This window comes from Bombina bombina, chromosome 3 (genome assembly GCF_027579735.1).
Source record: "Bombina bombina isolate aBomBom1 chromosome 3, aBomBom1.pri, whole genome shotgun sequence".
Taxonomy (NCBI): Eukaryota; Metazoa; Chordata; class Amphibia; order Anura; family Bombinatoridae; genus Bombina; species Bombina bombina.
This window is the reverse complement of record NC_069501.1, coordinates 470,943,472-470,959,426: the sequence shown is the minus strand read 5'-3', so window position 1 is coordinate 470,959,426 and position 15,955 is coordinate 470,943,472.

The following is a 15,955-nucleotide window of genomic DNA, read 5'->3' as shown; positions in this document are numbered from 1 at the left end:
CATCAGCGAGGAAAACTGTGATGTTTTTATAAAATTGATACACCCACTTGGACCAAGAACATCATTCAAGATATCTGCTGAGGACAAAGTGGGGTTAACCATGAACAATGTTTTCAGAAAGTGAGTTATATTACTTCTTAGTTCTTACATTGATGCTTGGCTGTAGGTGGACTGATTGCGTCTCTGAAAGGGACATATTTGTTTTGAGTACTAAGTCATTCAAGATATCTGCTGAGGGCAAAGTGTGGTTAACCATGAACAAGGTTTTCAGCAATCTACTACTGCCACCGTAAGCTCCCACAACATTTCTGAGAGACTGAGTAAGGAAATCTCACAACTTCTAATCAATAATGGGAAGGGTGTTGAACTTGTGGTGTGTCAATCACAAACATAATTACTTTAAAATACTGTTCATTTTTATTATTTGTTATGCTTATATTACACCTGTTTATTTCTCAAAATATATAAATAAAGTATGTTTTTACCCAGAATTCTACTAGCCCTAGCTCTGTAACCAGTGGAATCTCAAACTCTTATAGCAGAATGCTACCATAGAGGACTTATATCTGTGAATGTCTCAGAATCCTATCTGGTTCCCCAACAGATATATTCAACATGAAATTGAGGGGAAATGTTAAAAAAATTGTACTGTTTCAGCCCCATAAGAAAAAATGAGAAGTTTCAAAACCTGAAATGTTCTGCATGCACACTATACTTACCTAGGTACTCCCTAAAACTGATTTAAGACTGAGACCCAAACCCTTCTCATGGAACTTTCAGCGATCTTGATCATTACATTAGGACTTCTAAGTCTAAGGCCCCTATTTATCAAGCCGTCAACTTACTTGCATTCGCCGGCACCAATACGCTCGCCTAAGAACACCTAACATCGCTGCCGCGGATCTGAATACGTTCTCCAAAGTTACAAAAAAAGCTGTAAAAAAGCCACGCACCAAGTACGGGGCGATGAGCAGCCGACTGTTGTTAACTAACAGTCATCGATCTCGCTGCTATTCGGCTTTTTCCCAGCTTTATTGGTATACTGTCACTAAACACCGCCACTATACTAAACTGTTTTACCCCTATACACCTACATTATGTTATTAACCCCTAATCTGCCCCCCTACACCGCCGCCACCTACATTATGTTATTAACCCCTAATCTGCCGCCGCCTACACCGCCGCCACCTACATTATGTTATTAACCCCTAATCTGCCCCCCCTACACCGCAGCCACCTACATAACACTTATTAACCGCTAATCTGCTGCCCCCAATATCGCCGCCACTATATTAAATTTATTAACCCCTAAACCTAAGTCTAACCCTAACACCCCCTAACTTAAATCTAATTTAAATAAATATAAATAAAATTACTATCATTAACTACATTATTCCTATTTAAAACGAAATACCTATAAAATAAACCATAAGATAGCTACAATATAACTAATAGTTACATTGTAGCTAGCTTAGGGTTTATTTTTATTTTACAGGCAAGTTTGTATTTATATTAACTAGGTAGAATAGTTACTAAATAGTTATTAACTATTTAATAACTACCTAGCTAAAATAAATACAAAAGTACCTGTAAAATAAAACCTAACCTAAGTTACAATAACACCTAACACTACACTACAATTAAATACAATTAACTAAATTACATACAATTAACTAAATTAAATACAATAACCTAAATTAAATTAAATAATCTAAAGTACAAACCCCCCCACTAAATTACAGAAAATAATAAACAAATTACAGAAATTTAAACTAATAACACCTAATCTAATAGCCCTATCAAAATAAAAAAAGCCCCCCCCCAAATAAAAAACCCTAGCCTAAACTAAACTATCAATAGCCTTTAAAAAGGCCTTTTGCTGGACATTGCCCCAAAGTAATCAGCTCTTTTACCTGTAAAAAAAATACAAACAGCCCCCCCAACAGTTAAACCCACCCCCCACACAACCAACCCCCCCAAAAAAAATACTAACTAAAAAAACCTAAGCTCCCCATTGCCCTGAAAAGGGCATTTGGATGGGCATTGCCCTTTAAAGGGCAGTTAGCTCTTTTGTAGCCCAAAGCCCTAACCTTAAAATAAAACCCACCCAATACACCCTTAAAAAAACCTAACACTAACCCCCTGAAGGTCTACTTACCGGGAGATGTCTTCATCCAAGCCGGGCAGAAGTGGTCCTCCAGACGGCAGAAGTCTTCATCCAGACGGCATCTTCTATCTTCATCCATTCGGCGTGGAGCGGGTCCATCTTCAAGACATTCGACGCGGAGCATCCTCTTCGGCCGATGACTACCCGACGAATGAAGGTTCCTTTAAGTGACGTCATCCAAGATGGCATCCCTTAGATTCCGATTGGCTGATAGAATTCTATCAGCCAATCGGAATTAAGGTAGAAAAATTCCTATTGGCTGATGCAATCAGCCAATAGGATTGAACTTCAATCCTATTAGCTGATTGGAACAGCCAATAGAATCTGAGCTCAATCCTATTGGCTGTTCCAATCAGCCAAAAGGATTGAAGTTCAATCCTATTGGCTGATTGCATCAGCCAATAGGATTTTTTCTACCTTAATTCCGATTGGCTGATAGAATTCTATCAGCCAAACGGAATCTAAGGGACGCCATCTTGGATGACGTCACTTAAAGGAACCTTCATTCGTCGGGTAGTCGTCGGCCGAAGAGGATGCTCCGCATCGGATGTCTTGAAGATGGACCCCACCGGATGGATGAAGATAGAAGATGCCGTCTGGATGAAGACTTCTGCCGTCTGGAGGACCACTTCTGCCCGGCTTGGATGAAGACTTCTGCCCATCTGGAGGACCACTTCTGCCCGGCTTGGATGAAGACGTCTCCCGGTATGTCGATCTTAGGTTTTTTTAGTTAGTATTTTTTTGGGGGGGTTGGTTGTTTGGGTGGTGGGTTTTACTGTTGGGTGGGTTGTTTGTATTTTTTTTTTACAGGTAAAAGAGCTGATTACTTTGAGGTAATGCCCCTGCAAAAGGCCCTTTTAAGGGCTATTGGTAGTTTAGTTTAGGCTAGGGTTTTTTTTTTATTTTGGGGGGGGGGCTTTTTTATTTTGATAGGGCTATTAGATTAGGTGTAATTAGTTAAAATGTCTGTAATTTGTTTATTATTTTCTGTAATTTAGTGTTTGTTTTTGTACTTTAGATAATTTAATTTAATTTAGGTTATTGTATTTAATTTAGTTAATTTATTTAATTATGGTGTAGTTTTAGGTGTAATTGTAACTTAGGTTAGGTTTTATTTTACAGGTACTTTTGTATTTATTTTATCTAGGTAGTTATTAAATAGTTAATAACTATTTAGTAACTATTCTACCTAGTTAAAATAAATACAAACTTGCCTGTAAAATAAAAATAAAACCTTAGATGGCTACAATGTAACTATTAGTTATATTGTAGCTAGCTTAGGGTTTATTTTATAGGTATTTAGTTTTAAATAGGAATAATGTAGTTAATGATAGTAATTTTAATTATATTTAATTAAATTAGATTTAAGTTAGGGGGCGTTAGGGTCAGACTTAGGTTTAGGGGTTAATAAATTTAATATAGTGGTGGCGACGTTGGGGACGGCAGATTAGCGGTAAAACGTGTTATGTAGGTGGCGGCGGTGTAGGGGGGGCAGATTAGGGGTTAATAAGTGTTATGTAGGTGGCGGCGGTATGGGGGGGCAGATTAGGGGTTAATAACATAATGTAGGTGGCGGCGGTGTAGGGGGGGCAGATTAGGGGTTAATAAGTATAATGTAGGTGGCGGCGGTGTCGGGGGTGGCAGATTAGGGGTGTTTAGACTCGGGGTACATGTTAGGGTGTTAACTGGAAACGTAACTTTATTCTCCCATAGGAATCAATGGGATATCAGGCAGCAGCGAACATAAGCTTTCGCTACTTTCAGACTCCCATTGATTCCTATGGCATCCGTCGCCTCCAGTGTGGCGGATTGAAAACCTGGTACGCTGGGCCGGAATAGTGCCGAGCGTACCTGGTAAAAATTTGTTAACTTGCAAAAGTAGTCAGATAGTGCTGAATTTGCATTTGGAACATCTGTAATGACGTAACCATCGATCTGTGTCGGACTTTGACCGGCGGATCGTATGTTACGTCACAAAATTCTACTTTTGCCAGTCTGTAGGGTTTGATAAATAAGGGGAATTCCAGCGTATTTGCGGTTGACGGCTTGATAAATAGGCCCCTAAGGTACAATAATGTACAAAATGTTTATATATGTACATGTACCTTGTTTTGTACATCAAGAATCTAGGACCATCCTGAGCTGAGATATTGAAGTTTCCGTTCAAATCTGTATAACCAAAATTTGTTGTGCACCATGACACAAACATTGCCACTGTTATTAAACCAAGTGAAATAAAATTAAAGGGATATTAAACCCAATTTTTTCTTTCGTTTTTAATTTTCCTATTTTTTTTAATATTTGAGTGATTATCTCTATGTATTGGTTTTGCAAAACCACCAGTTTCTTAACCCCTTAATGACCACACAAAACTTTTCCATTTTCTGTCCGTTTGGGACCAAGGCTATTTTTACATTTCTACGGTGTTTGTGTTTAGCTGTAATTTTCCTCTTACTCATTTACTGTACCCACACATATTATATACCGTTTTTCTCACCATTAAATGGACTTTCTAAATACACCATTATTTTCATAATTTCTTATAATTTACTATAATTTTTTTTATAAAATATGAGGAAAAAAAGAAGAAAAAAAAACACTTTTTCTAACTTTGACCCCCAAAATCTGTTACACATCTACAACCACCAAAAAACACCCATGCTAAATAGTTTCTAAATTTTGTCCTGAGTTTAGAAATACCCAATGTTTACATGTTCTTTGCCTTTTTTGCAAGTTATAGAGCCATAAATACAAGCAGCACTTTGCTATTTCCAAACAACTTTTTTTCAAAATTAGCGCTAGTTACATTGTAACACTGATATCTTTCAGGAATCCCTGAATATCCCTTGACATATTTATATTTTTTTTTAGAAGACATCCCAAAGTATTGATCTAGGCCCATTTTGGTATATTTCATGCCACCATTTCACCGCAAATGCGATCAAATAAAAAAAATTGTCCACTTTTTCACAATTTTTTCACAATCTTTAGGTTTCTCACTGAAATTATTTACAAACAACTTGTGCAAATATGGCACAAATGGTTGTAAATGCTTCTCTGGGATCCCCTTTGTTCAGAAATAGCAGACATATATGGCTTTGGCGTTGCTTGTTGGTAATTAGAAGGCTGCTAAATGCCACTGCGCACCACACGTGTATTACGCCCAGCAGTGAAGGGGTTAATTAGGGAGCATGTAGGGAGCTTGTAGGGTTAATTTTAGCTTTAGTGTAGTGTAGTAGACAACCCCAAGTATTGATCTAGGCCTATTTTGGTATATTTCATGCCACCATTTCACCGCCAAATGCGATCAAATTAAAAAAAACGTTACATTTTTCACAGTTTTAGGTTTCTCACTGAAATTATTTACAAACAGCTTGTGCAATTATGGCACACATGGTTGTAAATGCTTCTCTGGGATCCCATTTGTTCAGAAATAGCAGACATATATGGCTTTGGCGATGCATTTTGGTAATTAGAAGGCCGCTAAATGCCGCTGCGCACCACACGTGTATTATGCCCAGCAGTGAAGTGGTTAATTAGGGAGCTTGTAGGGTTAATTTTAGCTTTAGTGTAGTGTAGTAAACAACGCAAAGTATTGATCTAGGCCCATTTTGGTATATTTCATGCCACCATTTCACCGCCAAATGCGATCAAATAAAAAAAATTGTTCACTTTTTTACAAACTTTTTCACAAACTTTAGGTTTCTCGCTGAAATTATTTACAAACAGCTTGTGCAATTATGGCATAAATGGTTGTAAATGCGTCTCTGGGATCCCTTTTGTTCAGAAATAGCAGACATATATGGCTTTGGCGTTGCTTTTTGGTAATTAGAAGGCCGCAAAATGCCGCTGCGCATCACACGTGTATAATGGTTAGCAATGAAGGGGTTAATTAGGTAGCTTTTAGGGAGCTTGCAGGGTTAATTTTAGCTTTAGTGTAGAGATCAGCCTCCCATCTGACACATCACACCCCCTGATCCCTCACAAACAGCTCTCTTCCCTCCCCTACCTCACAATTGTCCCCGCCATCTTAAGTACTGGCAGAAAGTCTGCCAGCACTAAAATAAAAGCTATCTTTTATTTTTTTTATTTTTAAAGCATATTTACATATGCTGCTGTGTAGGATCCTCCCTTAGCCCCCAACCTCCCTGATCCCCCCAAAACAGCTTTCTAACCCTCCCCCTCTAACTTATTAGGAGCCATCTTGGGTACTGGCAGCTGTGTGCCAGTAGTACCCAGTTTACAAAAATATATTTTTATTTCTTTCTGTAGTGTAGCTTCCCCCCCAAAGACCAACCCCCCACCCCCTCCCAGATCCCTTATATCCTTTTTATTTTTATTTCCCTCCCCCCTCTCTCCCACTTTTCTTACAAATATTTTCTGTAGTGTAGCGGTTCCCAACCTATCCCGCCCCGTGCACGCGCCCGCCCGCCCCCGGCCCCCCGTGTACGCATGCGCGTCCGTGCGTGCCCCCGGCTACCCCGCCCATGATCCCGCCCCCCTCTGCATCATAGAAGCCATCGATGGCCGCTAGGGTTGCCACCGTCCCTTAAAATACAGAACACTTATAAGTTATACATGCTGCAGGGTGTGCAGGGAGGAATAGGAATAGTGCTGTCCAGAAACACAATACATGTTCCTCCCTGCAGCATGTGTAACTCATAAGTGTCCAGGAAAACATGGCTGAGGTGGCAACCCTAATGGCCGCCCACCCGCCTCCCACGTCAGCTCCCACCCACCAACGATTGCGGCCATCGATGTCCGGTGCAGAGAGGGCCACAGTGTGGCTCTCCTCTCTCTGCATCAGAGGGGTAAGAAAGGTTATTGCAGGATGCCATTTTAAGCAACTTTCTAATTTACTCCTATTATCAATTTTTCTTCATTCTCTTGATATCTTTATTTGAAAAAGAAGGCATCTAAACTAAGGAGCCAGCCATTTTTGGGTTTAGACATTGGACAGCACTTGTTTATTAGTGGGTGCATTTAGCCACCAATCAGCAAGCACAACCCAGGTTGTGAACCAAAAATGGGCCGGCTTCTAAACTTACATTCTTGCTTTTCAAATAATGATAGCAAGAGAATGAAGAAAAATTCATAATAGGAGTAAATTAGAAAGTTGCTTAAAATTGCATGCTCTAGGAAAATATTTTGCAAAATGGTATCCATTTATTAAATAAGAACTGATAATGATAAATACTCAAAAGCAGTTGGTATATTCATTTAAGGACACAATATATATACAGTATATACAGGAAGCAGTGTTAAGTGGCGACTTTGAATTTTTACAGAATTCTTATTGATTTTTATGTATAGACGATATGATTCTCCCCCTTTGTCTCCCTCTTTTTTTTTTTCTCCTCCTCTCCTCCCGGCCCCACCACCCACCCTTTTTCCGTACTTAAGACGTAACTTACTTTTTTCTCTGTCCGTTACTTTCTATATATGTTTAAGCAGTAATATTGAAAGGTGAAGAGCAGAAGTACCAAAAATTAAACTGTTTTATTTAAAACCTAATCTGTTGAATTTAAAGCTACACAAGATTGTTTTTATTTTAGTATTCGTCATACGCAAGCTAGCCAGAACGTTACTCAATGTATAACATGAATGTTCAGGAAAATACATATTTGAATCTGCATATGATTTGTGAACTGTTAATTGTTTATAAATAAAGATTAAAAAAAAAAAAGAAACGGGTGGTTTTGCAAAACCAATACATAGAGATAATCATTCAAATAAAAAAAAAATAGGAAAATGACAATTATTGGACCATTTGCAATAGATAGATCCAAAATACAATACATTATTTTACAATGTGTGAGTTATAAGCCTCAACTAAAATCAAATAAATGCAGTATCCCTAGAACTCTTCAATCCTAGACACTCTCAACTCACTGCTGCCTTCTTGCTAAGGATTGCCAATTCCCCTAGGCCCTAGCCCCCCAAAAATCACTGAGCAGAGATTTTATCTCTGTCTGCCATTAACACATTAATCTATAATTTTACCTCTTTGGCTGTCAGTAACATAGTAGTAATTTGAAGAACTTTCAAATGTAGCTGCCACTCACAGGACTTTTTGGGGAAAAAATGTACATTTTGTCCATTCCATTATTTTTGTATACATAAAGGGCCAGATTTCATAAAAATAAATAAAAGACCCTCTATATTGGGGGCATTTGGGGCACTTTTAGAAAATTAACCCAAGATCTGATCTCTGGTTAATTTTCTGAGCTGGTTATTTATCTTGCACCCGCAAACAGGCAAATCTGCACGTTTGCTGGCGTGCATAAATTAGCGTTCCACTTGTAATCTAGCCCTTTATTTGGACATCCTGTTAAAATACTGGACTGTCAGGATGAAAACTGGACATCTGGCAACCATATTCTTGCTATAGAGATAATCTTTTAGGGACAGTTTTCTGTTGGAACTCCAACGTACACAAAATTGGAACACAAGGGTTGACACACAGTTTTTGAAACACTGTGCCACGGAATGTAAGAAAAATCAAAGAATTTTAACAACTCTGATTACACTTTGAAATGTGTGATATTTTCAGTTATACGCTGTTAGATCTTGGTCTTTTAACTACATAAAAGTGTAAAAACAGATTGCTTTATTAGATACAAACATTTTTTTTAAACATATTCTCATTTTCACTATGTGTTTAATTAATCCTCCAAAGGGGTTAATGCCACCCAGGAGCAATGCATTGCTGCTCCTGAAAAGGATACAGCCATAGAACCATTTAAGAGTGGAATATGTAAATATTCCCCATTCACCAACAATATTCAGATAGGAATGGTACAGGAGTGTGCCAGGTGTGATACATTAACTATGTGTTTAAATCCATTTGCAGGGTTTAACTACACAGTGAAATGCCCTAAAAAATATAATTGTTATACTCATGTTTGGAAATATTTAGTTACCATAGCTTGAGCAATATATTTTAACTGACATACAATCTTTTGCCAATACAGCTGCAGAGAGAGTATTATTATTGACATAGTATGCTTGAGATGCATATGACAGTATCATCTACAACAGGGCTTTCTGGTTTGAATCACAATTTAAGCAGATTACCTTACTGATTTAAATATTTGGGCCTGTGGGCATACTTCAGAAAGGCTACTAATGACAAGTCTGGATTCATTGATTACTTCAGAATAACTCCAAGAAGATCATCCTTTTTGACTAGGGGTTGTGTGCAAGTTAAAGGTTATTACTTTATCAGCGCCAAATTTCTAATATGCATTTTTGTTTTATACTTCAAATGTTAAAATTTCTCCCATCATTTTCTCACACAAGAAATACTAAGTTGGCAGATGCAGGTTATCAGAAATGTAAATTGTATTGTTCATTGATCTTTTTAATGGACTTTAATAAGAACTGGTTTACTTTCATTGGTATATAAACATAGTTCATCTGTTATTAATGATATAGGTAAATAAAATGTTGTGCAAACATCAAAATTACAAAATGCCAACATCATAGATCACTGTAAAAATTAGCACAAACTCTGGAGGATGATGCAGAAATACCAATTAGTCTTTTCCTTTAAAAACCTGATTGACAAAAAAATAATAATACGAAACGTATCATTGTCAGACTCAGAGCTGATACGAAATTAAAAAACGGTTGCAAATCAGTATAGGGCAATTGATCAAATAGTCATCAGAATAAAAAATAACAGTTACACTACAGTTTCTCAGATATGAAACTCGACTTTCCTGTGAAGACAATTATTATTGTATTGATTAGTGCCTTTGGTACGTGCAATACTGTGTTTTGTAACGCGGTGCGTTCAAATGTAGGTTTAGACAGCAAATACAACCCAGTATACTAATCTATTTCACATATGTCCCTGGCTAAATAAAAAAAAAGTTTAAAGGGACACCAAACCCAAATTTTTTCTTTTATAATTCAGATAGAGCATGCAATTTTAAGCACCTTTCTAATTTACTCATATTATCAATTTGTCTTCGTTCTTTATTTAAAAAGCAGGAATGTAAACCTTAGGAGTCTGTCCCTTTTTTGTTCAAAACCTGGGTTATGCTTGCTGAAGCGACGCTGCTCAGTGAAAGGACCGCAGACCCCGCAGGAACGGTAAGCGCCACACTAGTGAAATCCTCTATCTGCTTTCTCTGTCGTTTAGTGGTGGCTGCAAGACGCCGGAGGGGAACGGATCACATCAGAAGACTGAGCCGGATAAGCGTCTTGAAGTGAGCGTGTGAAATAGGACGTCTGAAGTAAGCAGCATTTTCACTTATTTCTTAGGGGGCAGTACATAAGCTTAAGAGACTATACTATTGACTGCATATTTGATTAACGCAACAGTAAACAGGCTTATTCATTGTGTGACACTTATCATGTATAAGACTTGTAGTAACTATACTGTGCTACAATGACAGAATCACAGGAGGGTTTTGTATTCACGGATTTGGAAGCAACCCTGTAAGCTTATGATGAAGATGTAGATAACATCTTACTAGAAAATGACAACACTTTAGATGGGTTATTCTTCCAAATGGACGAATTAAGGAGGAAAGACATTAAACTGGATTTGGACATTAAAACTTTTCTTTTATATAAACGCCAAAAGAGAATCCCTAGGGGGCTTAGAATAAGAAAAATGGACTTTATTAGAAAATGGAACCAAATTTTGGATGCATGTTCTTTTGCCTTGATGGAACTGTTAATTGAGTTTAAAAAAGAACAAAGGAAGGAGTCTATTGACTTTATTAAAACAGTACAAAAAGATCTACAACAGTTCCAAAATGACAAAGACTTCAAATCCTATGACAACAAATTTGAAGCCAACATGGCAAGATTTACGAAGGACTTATGGGAATTCAAGAAACAAAAACTGGCAAGGGATAAGAGGGACTATGAGTTCAATAAAGTTTACAGATGGCAGAGTGGTGTGAGGGGTCAACGTCCTACTTTCAGTTTCCACAAAAACAAAGTAGATACTCAGCCCAAAAAAGGCACTGGTAAAAAAGTACAATTCACAGAGACGGAATACGACGTTGACACCTCAGAACACGATTCTAATGAGGAATTAATGATCACAGAATCAGTGTCAGCACTAGACGTACCAATAGACAACAGTGACAATGTATCAAAAAACGAACAGCGCATAGGGACAAAAACAAAAATAAAAAAAACAGAAGGGGCAGTAGGGGGAGACGCAGACAGAAGAAAGGGAAGGGGAATCGGATATCAGACACGCAACCAACAAAGGAAATACATATAAAATGTAATAAACTTGTCTGACTACGATCTAACAGCCATAGAAATAGAGGTTATGGGCCTAGGATTAGGGTTTTCACCCACGACTCACTTTGACCTGTTCGGCACTGTCCATGACGTTAACAAATTTGTAAGGAAACTTACTTTAAAAAATCACTTTAGTCAGGGCAGTGCCGAACAGGAACAAACAGCAATTGCAGAGGCGGATGAAATTGAACATCAAACTGATTGTTTAACTGACACCTGCAATCTCCCTTTCAGTGAGCAATGCTCTGTATTAGATCTCACCACTATGCTTAACACGAATATGTCAGAACAACATACAGCGGCCATTCCTCATTTTAAACCTAGCATGAAAAAAAGTAAATTCTATCCAGTCAATAGCAGAAGCAAAGACATTGATGTGTTCCAACGCACAGTAGAACACAAACTAAAACAACTATCTGATAAAATACAGAAAGAGAAGATTAGCAAAAACAAGGAAATGTATTTGCACAATCTAACTAAAGAACAAAATCTTGCCCTCAAAACCTTAAAAAACAATAATCAGATAGTGATTAAGGAATCAGACAAAGGGGGGAATGTAGTGGTAATGAATCGTGACTACTACACCAAGGAAGCCTATAGACAGTTAAATGAGGAAGCCGTTTATACCAAACTAACATTCAACCCCACAAAGAAATTTAAGGACAAATTAGAGGATATCCTTACCTTATGTAAGCAAGTAGGAGCCTTTACAGAGTCATTTTTTGAAACTTTATTACCATCCACACCCTATACACCAATTTTTTATTTTTTACCAAAGTTGCACAAGGATAGCAAAGAGCCACCAGGCCGACCAATCATTTCAGGGGTGGGTTCATTACTCGAACCCCTCTCTGAATTAGGGGACTCATATCTCCAACCTTTCGTTGGAAACTTGATGAGTTATATCAAGGACTCCACAGATGTCCTCCAACACATGAATAACCTTACATGGAAAGAAACATATTGTCTAATGACAATAGATGTCACTGCATTATATACATCCATCCCACACCACCAGGGGTTAGAGGCTCTGTCATATTTTCTGAATAATTTTTCTAATTATAACAAGGATATTGTTTATTTTTTGTTAACGGCAGTGGAATTTCTTTTAACACACAATTATTTTCTTTTTGAGGGACATTGCTACCTCCAGAGATGTGGTACGGCCATGGGGGCAAAGTTTGCCCCCTCCTACGCTAACCTCTATATGGGGTGGTTGGAGGCCGCCCACGTCTATGGAGATGGCAACCCCCACAAGGAACATATAATTTATTATGGCAGATATATTGATGACCTGCTGGTGGTGTGGGATGGAGATGTGGAACTTGCTAAATAATATAATATGAATCTCAAATTCACTTCACAGCTTAGCCCTGATCACATAGAGTTCCTGGATGTAGACATTACAGTGAATACTGTACAAAAAAACTATTAATACTTTGGTGTATAGAAAACCTACAGGGGGTAATACTATACTAAACTATAAATCCAGTCATCCACAACATGTCAAGAAAGCTATCCCTAAGGGACAGTACATCAGAACTAAGAGACTCTGTTCAGATAGACAAACCTTTGAAACACAGTGTCAAATATTAGAGGATAGGCTCTTACAAAGAGACTATCCTCTACCATTGTTGAGAAAAACCAAAGAAGTTGTGGAGAAAATTCCTAGGGATAATCTGTTGGTGTATAAACACAAAACTAATAAACAAAGTTGTACCAGACAAAATAAACAAAAGGAGAGCAAACTTGTGTTTAGTATACCATACAGTTTGGAATATCACAAAATTTGTGATATTATCAAACAATCCCTACCAATATTTGCAACAGACACAAATTTAGAACACTTAGCAGCAGAGGGTTGCAGATATGTAGCAAGAAAAAGTAAGACTATCAGTAACACAAAGATTTGGTTTCTTTAAATGCAGGGCACAAAGGTGAAAAAGTAAGACTATCAGTAACACAAAGATTTGGTTTCTTTAAATGCAGGGCACAAAGGTGTAAAACCTGCAGCCATGTAGTGGAAGGAGTGAACTTTACTTCTACATCAACAAATCGCATATATAACATTAGACATAATCTAAACTGTAAATCCAATCATTTGATTTACCTGTTGACCTGTAGGGGGTGTAACATACAATATGTCGGGAAAACCAAACAACTTGTCAGGGATAGAGCCCAAGAGCATGTCAGGGACATCGAAGACCCAGACATATTTACTCCAGTAGCCAGACACTTCAAATCTGAACATTCAGGCAATGCTGCCCTTTTGTCTATACAGGCAATTGACCATGTACCACCACACAAAAGGGGTGGTGACAGAATCCAAAGGCTGGACTATAAGGAAGCCCAATGGATCTTTCTACTGAACACAAGACATCCACATGGCATTAACAAAGAAAGTGATGTCAATCTTTTTATTTAATATTATCCAATCTAGAATTACACTCTCTTTATGCTATGCCATTCATACTGGCCATATCATTTAAAAGTTGGACAACCAAATACTAGGGATGTATACATTCTCTGAACAGACAAACAACTTAACATCTAAATATATCACATCAATCCAGGATAGTTGAGTAAGGGGATAACACTTTTAGTATTTAAGAATAAATGTACATGTATATGTAGGATTTACAGCCAATATAACTATTCCTCTTTTCTAATCCCTATATGGCAATATCTATAGCAAAAGAAAAAGTAGGGAACACTTACACATCCTTGTCATTCTAAGTACATTCTAACTTAGAATCAAGTTTAGGTTTCTAATAAACATTTTTTGTTTTTCATATCAATATGCTTAGAATATAGCTGTTTGTGTCCCCTCTATAGTGCCCTCCTTTCTTCTGTCATTAGCTTAGCTCAACACTTAATTCAACAGGTCATCAAGGGGTTAACTTTTTGTTTTTAATTGAAGAGTGTTGTTCCTTTAAATAGGAGTAACAGTGGCAGCAACAACATAGCAGTGAACAAGTGTGCTGAAGACACACGAAACATGTCTGCTGTGCTGCACTGTTACCCCTTTTCTGTCAGTGTAAGCTTTTGTTAGAGCTACGGCTCTGCTTGTTTTTAAGTGCACAGAATAAAGCCTTTTTACTTTTAACTTCCTTGTACTGTCCCCTGTTTTGCTTATTGGGATTGAGTAGGTTTGAAGCCCTGTAGCCGCAAAAAATCTTTGTATCCTTTATGCTTGCTTATTAGTTTGCTAAATCTAGCCACCAATAAGCAAGCGCTATTCATGGTGCTGAACCTAAAATGTGCTGGCTCCTAAGCTTAGAGAAACACTGAGCCCAAATTGTTTCTTTTGTGATTCAGAAAGAGCATGCAATTTTAAGAACCTTTCTAATTTACTCCTATTATTATTTTTTTCTTTGTTCTCTTGCTATCTTTATTTGAAAAATAAGGCATCTAAGCTTAGGAGACAGTAAATTTTGATTCAGACCCATGGACAGCACTTGTTTATTGGTGGGCAAATTTTCCACCAATCAGCAAGAACAACCAAGGTTGTTCACCAAAAATGAGCTGGCTTCTAAACTTACATTCTTGCTTTTCAAATAAAGAAAACCAAGAAAATTTGATAATAGGAGTAAATTAGAAAGTTGCTTAAAATTGCATGCTCTATCTGAATCACAAAAGAAAAAATTTGGGTTCAGTGTCCCTTTAACCCCTTAATGACAACTGACGTACCAGGTACGTTATGCATTAACAATCAGTTAATGACAATGGACGTACCTGGTACATCAGTTGTCTAACAGAGTGCTGGAAGTGATCACAATCACTTCCAGCAGCTCTGAGGGTATTGCAGTGATGCCTCGATATGGAGGCATCCTGCAATACCCCTTTACAAGACTCCGATGCAGAGAGAGCCACTCTCTGCACCGGTAGTGATGGTGCCGATGGTGCCTCTGACCGGTGGGAGGAGGGAGCGCGCCACACTGACACCAATGAAAAAGTAAGGGGAAAAAAAGTTATTTTATTTTTTTTATATTTAAAAGGATCTGGGAGGGGGAGGGGGTGGGGGTATTGTGGGGGGGCTGCTACACTACAGAAATAATTAAACACAAATAACAGTTATAAATACAATTAAAATAAGTTTGGTTTGTGGGGCCAAACTGGGTACTGGCAGACAGCTGCCAGTACCCAAGATGGCGGTAATTAGGTAGGGGAGAGGGTTAGAGAGCTGGAGGGGGGATCAGGGAGGTTGGTGCTAAGGCAGGGGTCCATCACAACTAAAATATTTTATAATTTTTATTTAAAAAAAAACAAAAAACTTTTATTTAGTACTGGCAGACTTTCTGCCAGTACTTAAGATGGCGGTAACAATTGTGGGATGGGGGAGGGAAGAGAGCTGTTTGGGAGGGATCAGGGGGTGGGATGTGTCAGGTGGGAGGCTGATCTCTAAAATTAACCCTGCAAGCTCCCTACCTAATTTAACCCCTTCACTGCTGTGCATAATTCACGTGTGGGGCGCAGCATCATTTATCGGTCTTCTAATTACCAAAAAGCAACGCC